Raw genomic sequence first — 13,711 nt, forward strand, 5'->3', positions numbered from 1 at the left:
GAGGTTTAAAAGGAAATGTTAAGGCAAAGTCAAAGCTTTGGTACATGCTAATTTGAAATTAATTCCAACTCCAAAACAGTTTCTGAATTTTCTTTAACCGCACAGCAACAGCTTCCATTGCCTGCAGACTAAATATGTCATTTTCTCAGGCCAAGTCAATTTTCCAAGTAAACATTACCAGGCAAGAAAACCATACCATTTTTAATAGACAGAACTGGTGAAAGTGTGTGGGAAAATCATGAAAAAAAAAAGTTACACCAAAATTTGCAAACCTCCCCCTTAAAAACACACACACAGAAGAAGTCTTACAAACGGCCATATACATTTGGATGAAACTCAAAAAAAATGGAAATTTAAAATCTTCAGTGACCACCAGAGGGCTCTGGGTATGTCTGAGAAATGATAGCTGAAATCGACTCCTTAATTCATACCAAAACGCCTGTGTATGCTAAATATCAGGCAAGTCTCCCCATTCATTGCATTTGTTGCTATGGAATTTAAAAAGACAAACAAACAAACAAACAAACCCAACCCAAAAACCAAGAGGAAAATTTTTTCTCAGCAGTTTTTTTTGAGAAAATGCCCAGGAGCACTGTCTCAGTAACATGACTGCTGTCTCCATTCTTTCACATGAAGGACAAGCTACCTCTCATCTTCACAGCCTGAATCATTAGAAAACACCAGACACTTCAGAAAACACAAAGATGGCGGTGGGGGGTGGAGTGGGGGGTGGCAGGAAGGGGAAGCGAAGAAAGGGAAAAGTGAAAAAAGTGAATGTTTCCTTGAATGTTTCCTTGGGAGAGCATAAATCATGCAATATGCAGGGCATCTGTCACCAATTCTCAAGCATGATGCATGTAGACACAGCCATTTACCAACTGGTGAGGGGGAGAATGTGATCCTAGACCTTCCAAACTGGGGTGAAGACATAAAGGTCTTTCTCCAGCATAGCAGCTTTTAGACCTCATGCTGGATGCCAGCAGCAATAACCAAGCAGCATAGCATGCACTGTTCCACTGGGCAGTGGAATTGGGCTGGTTCCAGCAGGACCAACAGAAAGCAGTTTACCAGTCCCAGGAGACACCTGCACTTTACTGTAGCGAGTAATGCTGTTTGGAGTAGCTTTTACTTGACTCTTGCTTCTTTGCAAGGATACAAATCTTCCCCCTGACAAGCCCAAGGGATGTGTAACTAAATCAACTAATCTGGAGAAATGGACGGCCATGCATTCAGGACTACACGCTGCTTGGGAACCATGAGAGGATCAATGAGATGCTCCTGAGGGATTATGTCTCTTACCTCTCAGTGATTTTTGTGGTGATTCTGACACTCACTTAGAGAGGTGGCATTTTATCTTTAAACTGCTGACAGAACTCAGGTCTCAAGGTGAAACTCAGCCATATGCTGAGCAGCAAATATCCCTACTGGTGCACATCCTACCAGCTGCTATGACTGAGGATGATGAAAACAGAACAGAACCACTGTGGGAATGGTCAGTAACCAGGAGTCTCTACAATATCTGATCAGTGAATGGTTAATGCTGTGTTGCCTCCCAATTTTCCTGGCACAGCCACATCCCTGTATCAGCTGGTAAGTGCTGAACTGTGGAGAAGACACTGAGAAAGGGGAGGTAGTTTACATTATCTGTTGTTTGTTGAGGTCAATCTGCAGTGTATAAACTGAGGCAACATCAACGACAATAATTCCTATCATCTGGACTGAGCTGCCCCATCACCTCTCCATGTTAGAAGCGACTCCCAGCCAGAACCAAGAGGAACTAGAACAGATGCTTGCTTATGCCAAGTTGGGTTTTTCAGACTGGAGCTGGAATGATATAGATGAGAGTAGATCATATGTACAAAAATATCCAGAAACCTAAAAATGCAGATAAAGACATTTATTTTTCTAGGAGAGTGAGACATCTCCTCATCAGCTGCCTTTAATTAACTTACCTGGGGGCATCTATAGGTCACATGAGAAGCCGACCTTAGACACATGTATCTTTTCTAAATCTGATTTGGTATCTAAATTACAGATGCCGACCCTTTAGGCCTCCAGCAGTCCAGGGAAGGTGAGATTATTTCCATTCCATAACTACCATTCATGCAGATTTTCCCCACTCTGTCTCAGTTACTACAAACTGTAGTAAACTCAGCTGGAAAGCTTGCCAGAACCCAGCACTGGGCAAGTTCAAGGTACATAAAATACTACATGTTTGTAAGCTGTGGGGGTACATGAAACAGCCAGCACAGAGGAGTCTTCCAGTCTGGTCTGCTTTGGAGTGTCTACCTATACTTTCAAGAAAGGATCTAAGGGCCAACAAGGCAATAAACCCACAAGGCATCTTGCATAGATATCCAGCAGATTTCTATTCTTAGAATAATTCCAACATAAAATGTTCCCCAGTTTGTCTTGCTGATGAAGATAGCTCTTAAAACTGGACATGATGAAAGATGCCATCACAGAAAAAGTGCTATCTAGGATGCCCAAGGGGGGCACAATCAGTGTGTGTGAACACAGCATGTGTCACAGTGTATAAGCAAACAATAGTATTATGCTCATGAGCAGTATCTCTCTGAGAAGCTAAGCAATATTTCCTGAAGTAGCCAAGCTTCACTTATGCATACTCAAGGGGTACGGAGGGTACTGATGATCATGTTTACTAGTGAGGACATTTTTGAATATGTCCAAAAGACATAAATATCTAATTGCCATTTTCAAATTTGAACTAGACCTGTGGGATAACATTCATCGTACTAATTTTAGCTATCTAACAAATAGGCATCTGGGCAATAATCATTTGGGTTCCCTCTATAGCAAAACAGGAGAAAGAGAAAGATCCAGAGGGCGATTCAGTGGGTCTGATCACAAAACAAACAAGAAGTGAGCAGTACTAGTCTCTCAGTGCTCTGTGAGATGGAAGTGCATCTCTTCTGGCTCAAGTTAGAGCATGATCTGACTGAAACATGCTGTTGATTCATGCTTCTTTCCCTGAATGTGGAATGACCCCAAACAAGCTGTGTTTGAATGCTTAACTTCTCTATGAGTAAAGCTGAATGAGATGAACCCACCCTCCCTTTTTATTGGTGTGCTAAAATATTTCGCTATAAAAGAAACAGAAGCAGCTATTCTAGAAAAGACATTTCAGGAGATACTAAGAAAAATCCTTCCTTTACTGGTTTTGAAAAATAAATAAGAATAATAGCTATTTCAGCTATTCTGGCATGAAAAGGTCTTAACAGCATGGCACACTTAAAAAACTCTGAGATGGCAGGATTGATTTTCCAGAAGTGATTCTTCAGTTTCATTTTGAAAATTCCCTGCAGAGGAAAAACCAGAAATACTGCTTTTCATTCCTACTCACTAGGAAAAATGTCAAGAAGCTATTGACTTTGGCAAAGCCAGAGTTTCCAAGCTCCAGCAAAGTAAAAACCTGCAGCCAGCATTATCACAGTGCAGAGGCAGCTCCTTAGGAGGAATTATTCTGCAAGTCCACTGTTGAACCAAGCAGTTTATTTATATGTGAGGCATCACAGAAACTGTGCAATGAGCAAGAAGACTTGATGCTAGCTAACCTACCCCAAGATAGGGAGAGTAGCAGTTAGCAAGCTGAATTCAACCATGTGGGGTACTGGACATGTCATGAGCAACACTAGCTGAACAGAAGCAGAGATGGGATGACTGTATGCCTGAGCAGAACAAGCCTGCAGCTCCTGAGTGTACTCGTGGGTGCACCCATCCATCTCCCATAACATTCTTCTGAAAACCTCGCTTTGCTTTTCTTTTGTAGAAAAAAGCAGTTTTTTTGCTGGGAACAGAAAATATAAAATTTTAGTAACTAGGGGCAGGAGCAGCTTGAAGAATGGCTGCTTGAAAAACTAAATGCAAAATGCCTCTCAGCAACAAGCAAGATTTATCCTGGAGGAAAGGGAAGCAACTGCTCCCTCTGGATGCTCTCACTGCAGCCAAGGTTGTATAGCAAGGGGTGACAGAAAACCAGTTGTTCTGCGTGCCAGGTATTGCCTTGGTGTGTGGCTGGGGAGTCGGAGGGCAGAGGGCAGATGAAGGTGAGAGCAGCACAATGCTCCTGTATTGCCACCCATCCTGACTCCCAACAACCTCATCTGAGACCTGGGCTAGTCTGGCCTCTTGCCTGTTGTCTGCACCTCCAGACAGCAAGGTAGCTAAAAAGGCACACAAATGCTGTGCTTTAGCTGGGGGTGAAGTGTACCCCATGCTATCATGACCTCCTGTGTGGTAAGGTTTGTCTCTCTCCCCTGAGGGATGTACCTAGATATGCGAGTGACAAAAGGCCAGCGATAAATCCTTGCAACTTCTCATATTATTGTAATGGGAAAAGAGAGTGGTTATAGATTTCCTTAGTCGTGGATTTTCTTACAGATGACATCAGGTTTTAATGAGAAATGGATACTCACATGAAAATTCATACTTTTGCACTTACCATCCTACAACACAGCCATGTGGATCCACTGCACCACACACCTCCAGTCAAAACCCACATTCCCTCCTGTCCCTGTAACAGGCACCAAGGCAAATAAATGTGCCAGAAACATCACCAGCAAGGGCCTCTCCCTTATCCCCTTTCTAAGGAGCATCTTCTCAGAAGACCCGAAGGCTGAGGTTTCCCTTAAATATCCCTCTTCCTAGCAGTGTCCAGCACCTCTCCAGCATTGCACTTGCCCACCATACAACACAGAGCAGCTGTGTCCTTCAGAAGGGACACCTTCCTGGCCTCTGCAGTTCAGCATCAATCTTCTGCCTGTACCAAAGAGCCAACACTCCTCACTTCTCCCTCTTCCACCTCCTTCCTAGAGAAAAACTCCATACATTACTGTAAAATTAGGACTAATGTTGCGCAGAAGGAAGAGTCAGAGGGATAGCATGCATGTCCACACACAAGTGCTGCTTTGCTCTTCTAACACAGAATAAGCGACTTGTAAAGCCACTACAGAGCAGCCCCAGTGAGCAAGGCAGGTGTCACAGTGCAGACCTCATGTGCTGGTCTCACTGCAACGCATTGCTGGGCAGGGTGTTGCCTCCAGCCCCTGCCAGTGGAGGTGATGAAAGGTAGTAAACCATGAAAGACTGACATGTCCCTGCTCTGTCCCCATCCCCTCCTCCCTGAAATCCAACCTGGAGCATCCTGGGGAAAGCCCCATCTGCTTCTCATTCCAGACCTTGTCATGTCATAATTATTCCTAATTATGCCTCATTTAGCTTGACATGTAGCAGACCGGGAAAGATGCCCTAGTGAGAGAGAGCATCTTGGACGGCTGCAGCTGCGAGGTGAGAGGAGGTGCGAGGCAGAAGGTAATAAAGGGACAGGAGCTGTGCCGCCGGGCAACGGAGGGCGGCAGGGGGCTGGGTGGGTGCGGGGCCCCGCTGACAGCGCCCCAGGGCGGAGGGCAGCGAGGGTCGCGGGCAGCCCGCAGGGGTGGCAGCGCCCGGCGCCCCAGGCCCGGCGCCGCGCCGCTCAACGGGCTCGCACCTGCCGCAACGGCCGCCGCCCGCAAGGTGGCGCCGCCGCACCCCGCTGGCCTCGCGGCCCGGCTGCGGCCCCGCCGCCCGCTCCCGCTCCGGCCGCAGGGCGGCGGTGAGCCCCCCCCCCGCACGGCTCCGGTCCCGGCGTGAGTCGCCTGGGACGCCCGGTGTGTGCTCGCCCCCCAGGTGTCTTCTGGCTAACCTTTGGGCAGAGGAGCTGCTGGTAGGTCCTGCTGGAAGCGTGTGCTGCCCAAGCTCCTCGGCCACTTGCTGCCCGGCTGCTCTGCTGGAGGAGAAGCCAGGGAGGGTCCTTTATCTCCTGTGCCCACCCCAGGGTCCCACGAGTCCCAGTGGGCCTGGTGGCACAGGTTCATCCTTGCCCAGTCTGGGACACCATTCCTGCACTGCAGGGGACACCTACAACAGCTCACTATGAAATTAATGCTGCAAAAATAACATAACGCATACACTAATTAGGGGCACTGAAGGCCTACATAAGTGTTTTTTAGTGGGTGTGCTTGTACTGCAGGAAAGCTCCATTCCCAATTTTTCCACACAGCAACATCGCCAGCAGATGCCCAGATACACGCAGCACCCTCAGCTGATGCACCAGAAGACATGCCGAGTGTAAAGCAGCTGATCCTCCAAGATGGATGCTGGGAACTGCATGGATCCACCATGGACGCTGGACAGCATCTCTCTTCCTCCTTGCTGTGATGGATTAACCCCAGTCAGTAATTAAGTGCCACGTAGCCACTAGCTCACTGCCCCCTCACCAGAGGGATGAGGAGGACAATTGGAAAGGAATGTAAAACTCAAGGGTTGAGATAACACAATTTAATAATTGAAATAAAATAAAAATGAAAGAACAATAATAACAATGATGACAATAACAGTTATAATGAAAAGGAGGGAGGGGCAAAGGGACGGGAGAAAACAAGTGATGTGCAATACAGCTGCTCACCACCTGCTGAATGATGCCCAGCCAGTCCCTGGGCAATGATCTCCAGGCCTCAGCCAACTCCCCCCAGCATGATATCCCACGGTATGGAATACCTCTTTGGCTAGTCAGCTGACCTGGCTGTGTCCCCACCAAATTTCTTGTGTCCCTCCAGCCTTCTGGCTGGCAAGGCCTGAAAAACCAAAAAGTCTTTGACTTATTGGAGGGCTGGCAAAGCCTCTGGTGTTGACTAACCAGGTAGCCTTTGCTACATGTGTACTCCAGTGTTTGAAGTTCCACCACCCACTGCTTTCAGCGTAGTTTTAACAGTTCATTACATTGTTCAGTTTTCCCAGAGGCTGGTGCATGATACGGCATATGACATATCCACTCAATGCCATGCTCTTTGACTCAAGTCAGAAATGAGTTCCGTTGTTTGATTCAGTTCTTTCTGGGGTGCCATGTCACCATAAGACTTGTCTTTCAAGGCCCAGGATAGTGTTCTGGGCAGTGGCATGGGGCACAGGATATGTTTCCAGCCATCGGTGGTTGCTTCCAACATTCTGAGCACATGGCACTTGCCTTGACAGGTCTGTGGGAGTGTAATATAGCCAATTTGCCAGGGCTCCCCATATTTATATTTTAGCCATCATTCTCCATACCAAAGAGGCTTTAACTGCTTGGCTTGCTTAATTGCAGTGCATGTTTCACATTTATGGGTTACCTGAGCAATAGTGTTCGTGGTTAAGTCTACTCCTCAATCTCAGGCACATCTATATGTTGCACCTCTTCCTTGATGGCCTAAATTGTCATAGACCCACTGAGCTGTAAATAATACACCTCTATGCTGGCCGTGCAAACCTACCTGAGCCACTTCAATCTTGGCTGCTTGATCTGCCTGCTTGTTGTTTAAATGTTCTCCAGTAGCCTGATTCTTGGGTATGTGAGCATCCACATGGCATACTTTTACAAACCAGGCTCTCCACCTGAGCAGCGACATCTTGCCGTAATGTGGCAGCCCAGATGGGTTTACCTCTGCATTGCCGATTACTCTGCTTCCATTGCTATAACCACCCCCACAGGGCATTTGCCACCATCCATGAGTCAGTATGGAGGTAAAGTATCAGTCACCTTTCTCGTTCAGCAACATCTAAAGCCAGCTGGAAAGCTTTCACCTCTACAAACGAACTTGATTCACCTTCTCCTTCAGCAGTTTCTGTGACTTGTTGTAGGGAACTCCATACAGCTGCCTTCCACCCCTGATACTTTCCTACAGTATGACAGGACCCATCAGTCAACAAGGCATATTGCTTCTCATGTTCTGGCAGTTCATTATACAATGGGGCTTCTTTAGTATGTCACTTCTTCCTCTGGTGACATCCCAAATTCTTTAACTTCTGGCCAGTCTATAATAATTTCCAAGATTCCTGAACAATTGGGAATTCCTATTTGAGCTTGTTGTGTAATTGGCACAACCCGCTTGCTCCCTGTAGCATCAGTTGCATGATGTATGGAGGAAACCCTCCTTTTAAACATCCAGCCCAGCGCTGATAACCAGAACACCAGAAGGAGTTGTGCTTCAGTACCAATCGCTTCCAAAGCAGCTCAAACCCCTTCATAAGCTGCCAACATCTCTTTTTCAGCTGGAGTATAGTGGGCCTTAGAGCCTCTGTATCCCTGACTCCAAAAGCTCAAGGGTCTGTCTCGGGTCTCCCCTGGTGCTCTGTGCCAGAGGTTCCAGGTAGGGCCATTCTCCCTGGCCGCATGCAGTGTAGAGCACATGCTTTACATCTTGCCCAGTCCAAACTGGCCCAAGGGCCACTGTTTGAACTATCTCTTGTTTAATTTGTTCAAAGGCTTGTCACTCCTCTGGGCCCCATTTAAAATTGGGTCACGTGATGAAGAGGGCTCACAATCATGCTGTGGTTTGGAATGTGCATTCTCCAAAAGCCCAAAACACCTAAGAAGGCCTGAGTTTCTTTCTTATTAGTTGGTGGAGACAATGGATGTGATCAACAACTATGTGTGTTGATCACATCCATTAGGATCTCACGATGTCCGTCTTGCCTTTTATTCCCAAAAACTGGATCTCCTGTGCAGGTCCCTTGACTTTACTTTGTTTTAAGGCAAAACCACCTTTCAGAAGGATTTGGATTATTTTCTCCCCTTTCTCAAAAACTTTATTGCCTCATAAGATGATGTCAATGTATTGCAGGTACTCTGGAGCTTCACCCTCTTCCAGTGCAGCCTGGATCAGTCCATGGTAAACGATAGGGATGCATTTCCACCTCTGGGACAGTCAATTCAGGTGTATTGGACACTCCTTCAAGTAAAGGCAACTAGTGGCCTTCACTCTGCAGTCAAAGGGATTGAGAAAAACACATTCACAATATCAATGGTGGCATAGCACTTAGCTGCCTTTGATTCCAGTTGATATTTGTGCCCCTCCAGCCCTCTTGCTGGCAAGGCCTGTAGAACTAAAAAGTCTTTAACTTAGTATAAACATCACCCAGCAACAACTAAAACCATCAGTGTGTTACCAATATTGTCCTCACACCAAAGCCAACAGACAGCTGTGCACCAGCTACTAAGAAGTAAATTAACTCTGTCCCAGCCAAAACAGGACACTTGCACATCAACCATAGGTCAAAGCTGAAATGGCACCTGCTAACATGCAGGGACTAGCAATAATTAAACTGCAGGAAGGTGCAAAATCATCAGGAATATTGAGCCACAGACTGGTCTGAAAGGGGCACTTGCTGCTTTGTACTTCTCTGGGGCCCATGCTGCAGAAGCCAATGAGGAATCCTGTTTCAGTGTGTCAACTGTATAACAATAGCATCACTGTGACCTGAGCAAAAAGACATTTACACAAAATATTTTGGAGCGGGAGGAAATTAGCCATCTTCCTGTGCACTGTTCACTTTCTGGGGAAAAAACCCAACCAACCAAACAACAACCAACTTCTTTTTTCTTGGGTCTGAGCTCTTGCAACTAAAATGGCTGTTGGGAGAGCCAGCACTCCACCGTAGTCGGCTGCAAGCTGTGTCTCTGAGCTGATGCAGGTATTGAGTCTGCTCTGCCTCTTTTTCCTCCTCGGGAACTACCTTTCAAACAGCCCACCAGGGAGACAGGCCTGCATTCAGCCTGTCCTTCTCCCAGCTCACCACCCTTCTGCTGCAGGCGAATGGGGTCAAATTCCAAAGGGAGAGAGAGAGTTAAAGCCACCTGCAGTGCAATCAAACAGCTGCTGTGGGAAGAAGCCAGGCAATGAAGGAAGGATGATTTACTGACACAAGCTAAGCCAATATAAACACTTATGATACAGGTGCCTGTGCTCTAAGAGATTGCCTGACTTAATTCAATTGCTTTGTAAACCGATTTAGTTAAATCTGTATAAAACTGGTGTTTAAACAAGTCCAAACAGTGTTTAAGAAGTTGTTAATAAAACATATCACCATAAAACAAATACATATTACCAAGGCTTCCTTTTTGTTGACAGGATATATCCTTTCCCCCATATTTCTTTTTCTCTCCGCTCTTTTCTTTAGAGGTTGTACGTTTTTCTGTGGTGTGACTATCTCTTTCTTTCTGTACTGTACAAAAACAGGGTTTCCATTCAAAAGTGTGCAAGTCCACCTCTAGCATTTCTCACTGCTGTGTACCGTAGAGCTGGGGACACGTTTATTCATTTATATAGCCTCCAGTAAGATTAAACCCAAAATAATATTTTAAAGCAGATTTTAAGCAAAGTAGTTTATGTAGGATCCAGCCTAACCCCTTTCATTCTTTCCAAACCAACCTCTCTTACAATTTAGAGTTATTTAATCACTCTGAAAAGATGGGGGTGTTTTTGTTTTCAGCCAGATCACTTTCTTAAAAATGATAATTTCATTTTTCAGTATTTTTAATTCCTATTCCAAAACCACCCAAATCAAATCTTCAGCTGTGTCCAAAATTAACTGTTTCAAAATTCCAAGATCTTTTCACAGACTTGGCCCAAATGCCCAGTTAGTTCAGTCTTCTCCATCCAAACCCCTTCATTTTTTTAAACAAATATGTAATAGAGTTAAAAATATAATAAGACAACGTTACTATACCTAAGCAGAAGTGAACAACAATAGGACTAGCATAGGTCAAGTCTTCCCTAGATATGTATTTTTTGTGGTCTTTGATTCATCCAGAGGAGGAGTTTTGGCAAGTGCTTCCTGCATCCAGCTGTTTGCACATCTGCAGGATGCACTGGAGCTATCATTCCCCTAGGGAGGCAGTCAAGGGGCAGCTGGAGCAGCCACACCAACCAGCAGAAATTGTCACTAACAAGAATGAAGAGGGACACATCTGGAAAAAAGACATTTAAGAGGGTTGTGGCGGACTTCGTGTATCAGGTGGGCAGCTCTGAAGGAGTCAGAGAGGCCTGGGGAGGGGTACGGAAGCAAGGTGAGCTGGGGCTGGCCCGAGCGGGGGGATAGGAAGTCGTTTCTGTACAGGTAGGGAAGCAGGAAGCATTTAAGCTCTGAGACAGCAGCATAACAGCTACAGGCTGTGGGGTGGAAGGGGCCAGCAGTGCTGAGTTGGGGTGGGGTGGCTGGAGGATGCATGGGCAGAGGCATGTCCACTGCTGGCTCCTACCACAATCAAACGGCACTCACAGGCAGCTTCCCTCTTGCCCAGAAAGATTGGCTTCCTACCCCATGCCACACAGCTCTGCTGATTTACACCCTGGAAGCCAGGCAGCCCCGGAGCACAGCCGCATGGCATGTCAGTGGAGCAGAGGGCCACATGGGAGCCCAGCCAAGCCCCCGCAGCTTCATGTTGCTGCTGTCTGAAGAGCACAGACCCTCTTGCTTGGGGAAAATGGCATGCACAGACAGTCTCCTGGGAGAAGTTGTCACCTACACACTCCCAGCTGTCCCAAATTCCTGCTCTGTATCAGTCCCAGAGCCCCTTTCCACTGCAAGATGAGGCTGCAGACTGGCTCAGGTGCCAGTGCAGGGGTTGGCTCCTGACTGTGCCAGGGAAGCTGCTCTGCTCCAAAGGATACATTCAGAGTAAGCCTTGTGTACATTTGGCAGGGACCATAGTCCATAGCCACCCAGCCTGGTGACATCACTGGAGGCCTCCAGGGTAGACAGTGCAAGCCAGGATTTGTGATTGTTTACCTTGACATTTATTTGGATACACTCCAAGTGTAGACAAGGGATTTAGATATACAGATTTTTACCCTTATGGCACCAACGCACAAACACAACTACTAGGAAGATTAGAGATATCCCATCTGCTTAAACTGCTTCCCTTTTCCTGCCAGCACTGATCACTCTCAGATAACCCTGATGACTGGGATTTAAGCCCTAGTGCCACTAACTGTGACTGGCATCAGCATGATTACATTTCCCATGGGACCACCCTTCCAGCTCTGCAGTCCATCTCTGCTCATCTCATCGCAGCAGTAAGTGTCACCTTGGCTGATGGGGCCTCACACCTTGGCCCCCAGCATCAGTCCCCAATAGCTCTTGTGCAAGGCACTCAACAAAACTGTAGCAGAAAGATGGTTCTTGCCTTTTTGTTTGGCAGTTCAACCAAACAGAGATGGTCCATATCATGAGAAAAAACAGTAGGCAACAGAAGGAATTACAGGAAATGTAGATCTTAGTTGTCCTCACACAATTGCAAGTTGTTATGCTAGTTTTATTCATACTTTGAAATGTCACCTCTTTGGGCTGTGGCCAAAAATATTAAGTTCTAGTCTGTGCTGGAAAAATAGAGGTTTTGACCAAAAGTATTTTTACTAAGCTTTAACTAAAGCATTTGTTATCAGTAATTGCTACAAAATAAGAGACACTCTGTTCAGCCCTGCATCTTTGGAAGGAAACACAATAAGTAATTATGAGCTTACAGTGCAATTACATAATGGTTTAGTCTCAAGCACTTTCCTTGGTGGCAGACAATTCTGTCATTAGGCTGTGAACTCAGTGTGGTTTAGCACTTTTGCCTCCCTGTGTCATTTGGGCCTGGGCAGCAAAACCTTCCACAGCCTCATGTTCTCGATGTGGTTCTGCTCCCCAGAGAGCACCTCCCACAGCAAAATCCACACCTTTGACTTGTGAACTACATTTTCCACAGACTCTGTAGGAATTTTGCCAACACTGAATCCATCAAAACCTTTTTCTAGTCTAAGTTACAGGTCTCCTAACCAAATAATGATGCAGCTCAGCCTGATTCCATTTGAGAGCACAGATAAGAACACAGCAGAGACTCATGTCCCTGGGAGGCAGTCACACATGTATGCTGTGCTAGTCTTAAGCCTCGCAGCAGTGTACACGCTGGACTCTGGTAATGCTCTCCTCTGACCCTTCCCCTGGAGCAGGCCAGTTGCTGTAGATGATGGGGAGTTAGTGATAATGGTTGATGACTGGTTTAAGGTGTGTGTTTCCACACTACCAAAAAGGAGCAATTTGAATCACAGGAAGCCCTTCCTTTTATTTTTCTCTCTTTCTGCAGTGAGCCCGACACCTGTTAAGATTGGTCATTGTTTATCTGCTGTCTTGTCATCCCACCTCAGTAGCTCAGCTAAGAGATCCAGGTCCTATTCTTATTCTTGGCAGGTAAATGCAGCAGCCCTGTGCACTGTCTAGTGCTTTTTGATGTACTGGCTTATTCTTTTGATGGGTCAAAGGATGCCTTCGGTGCTCTTCCAGTGCCTGCTGTATTCAAATAAGTTGCCTTTTTCTTAATCGTCTAGAAAACAAATATGCCATCTAGGGCTGGCAGTTATTTCCACATACTCAGAAGCACCAAAACCTAAATGCACTACATCCTTTGTTGTCAGCTTAGCAGGTAAGAGCAAAGGTACCCAAAGCTGTGCTTGTGGAGGGGCAGACAAAGAGGCAGGGGAGAAACAATGACTGGGGATATTCTCATAATAATGTTTATTTGAAACCAATGAATGCTGAGGGGATATACCATGATGACCACTGACATAAGACCCTTCTCTCAGCTTTTCACAGAGGTTTTCATGAGCCTGTGGACCATAAGGGAGAAGCTGCAGTGGAACACGCATTGTTTAGAGGGAACTGCAGGGCTTGTTAGAGGAATGGACTATGCAAGGTAACAGGCAGCTGCACAGCATAGTGAAGACCATCTCTAAAGCTCAGTGCTTAACTGCTCCTAGATCTCTTCTTTCATCTGTTGTGCTGTTCAGCAACTGAGACTCCAATAAGCAGGTGCACCCAGCTCTATGCAATGAAGCAAGCAGGCTGGGGTTATATG

Source organism: Falco peregrinus, chromosome 6 (assembly GCF_023634155.1).
Source record: "Falco peregrinus isolate bFalPer1 chromosome 6, bFalPer1.pri, whole genome shotgun sequence".
NCBI lineage: Eukaryota > Metazoa > Chordata > Aves > Falconiformes > Falconidae > Falco > Falco peregrinus.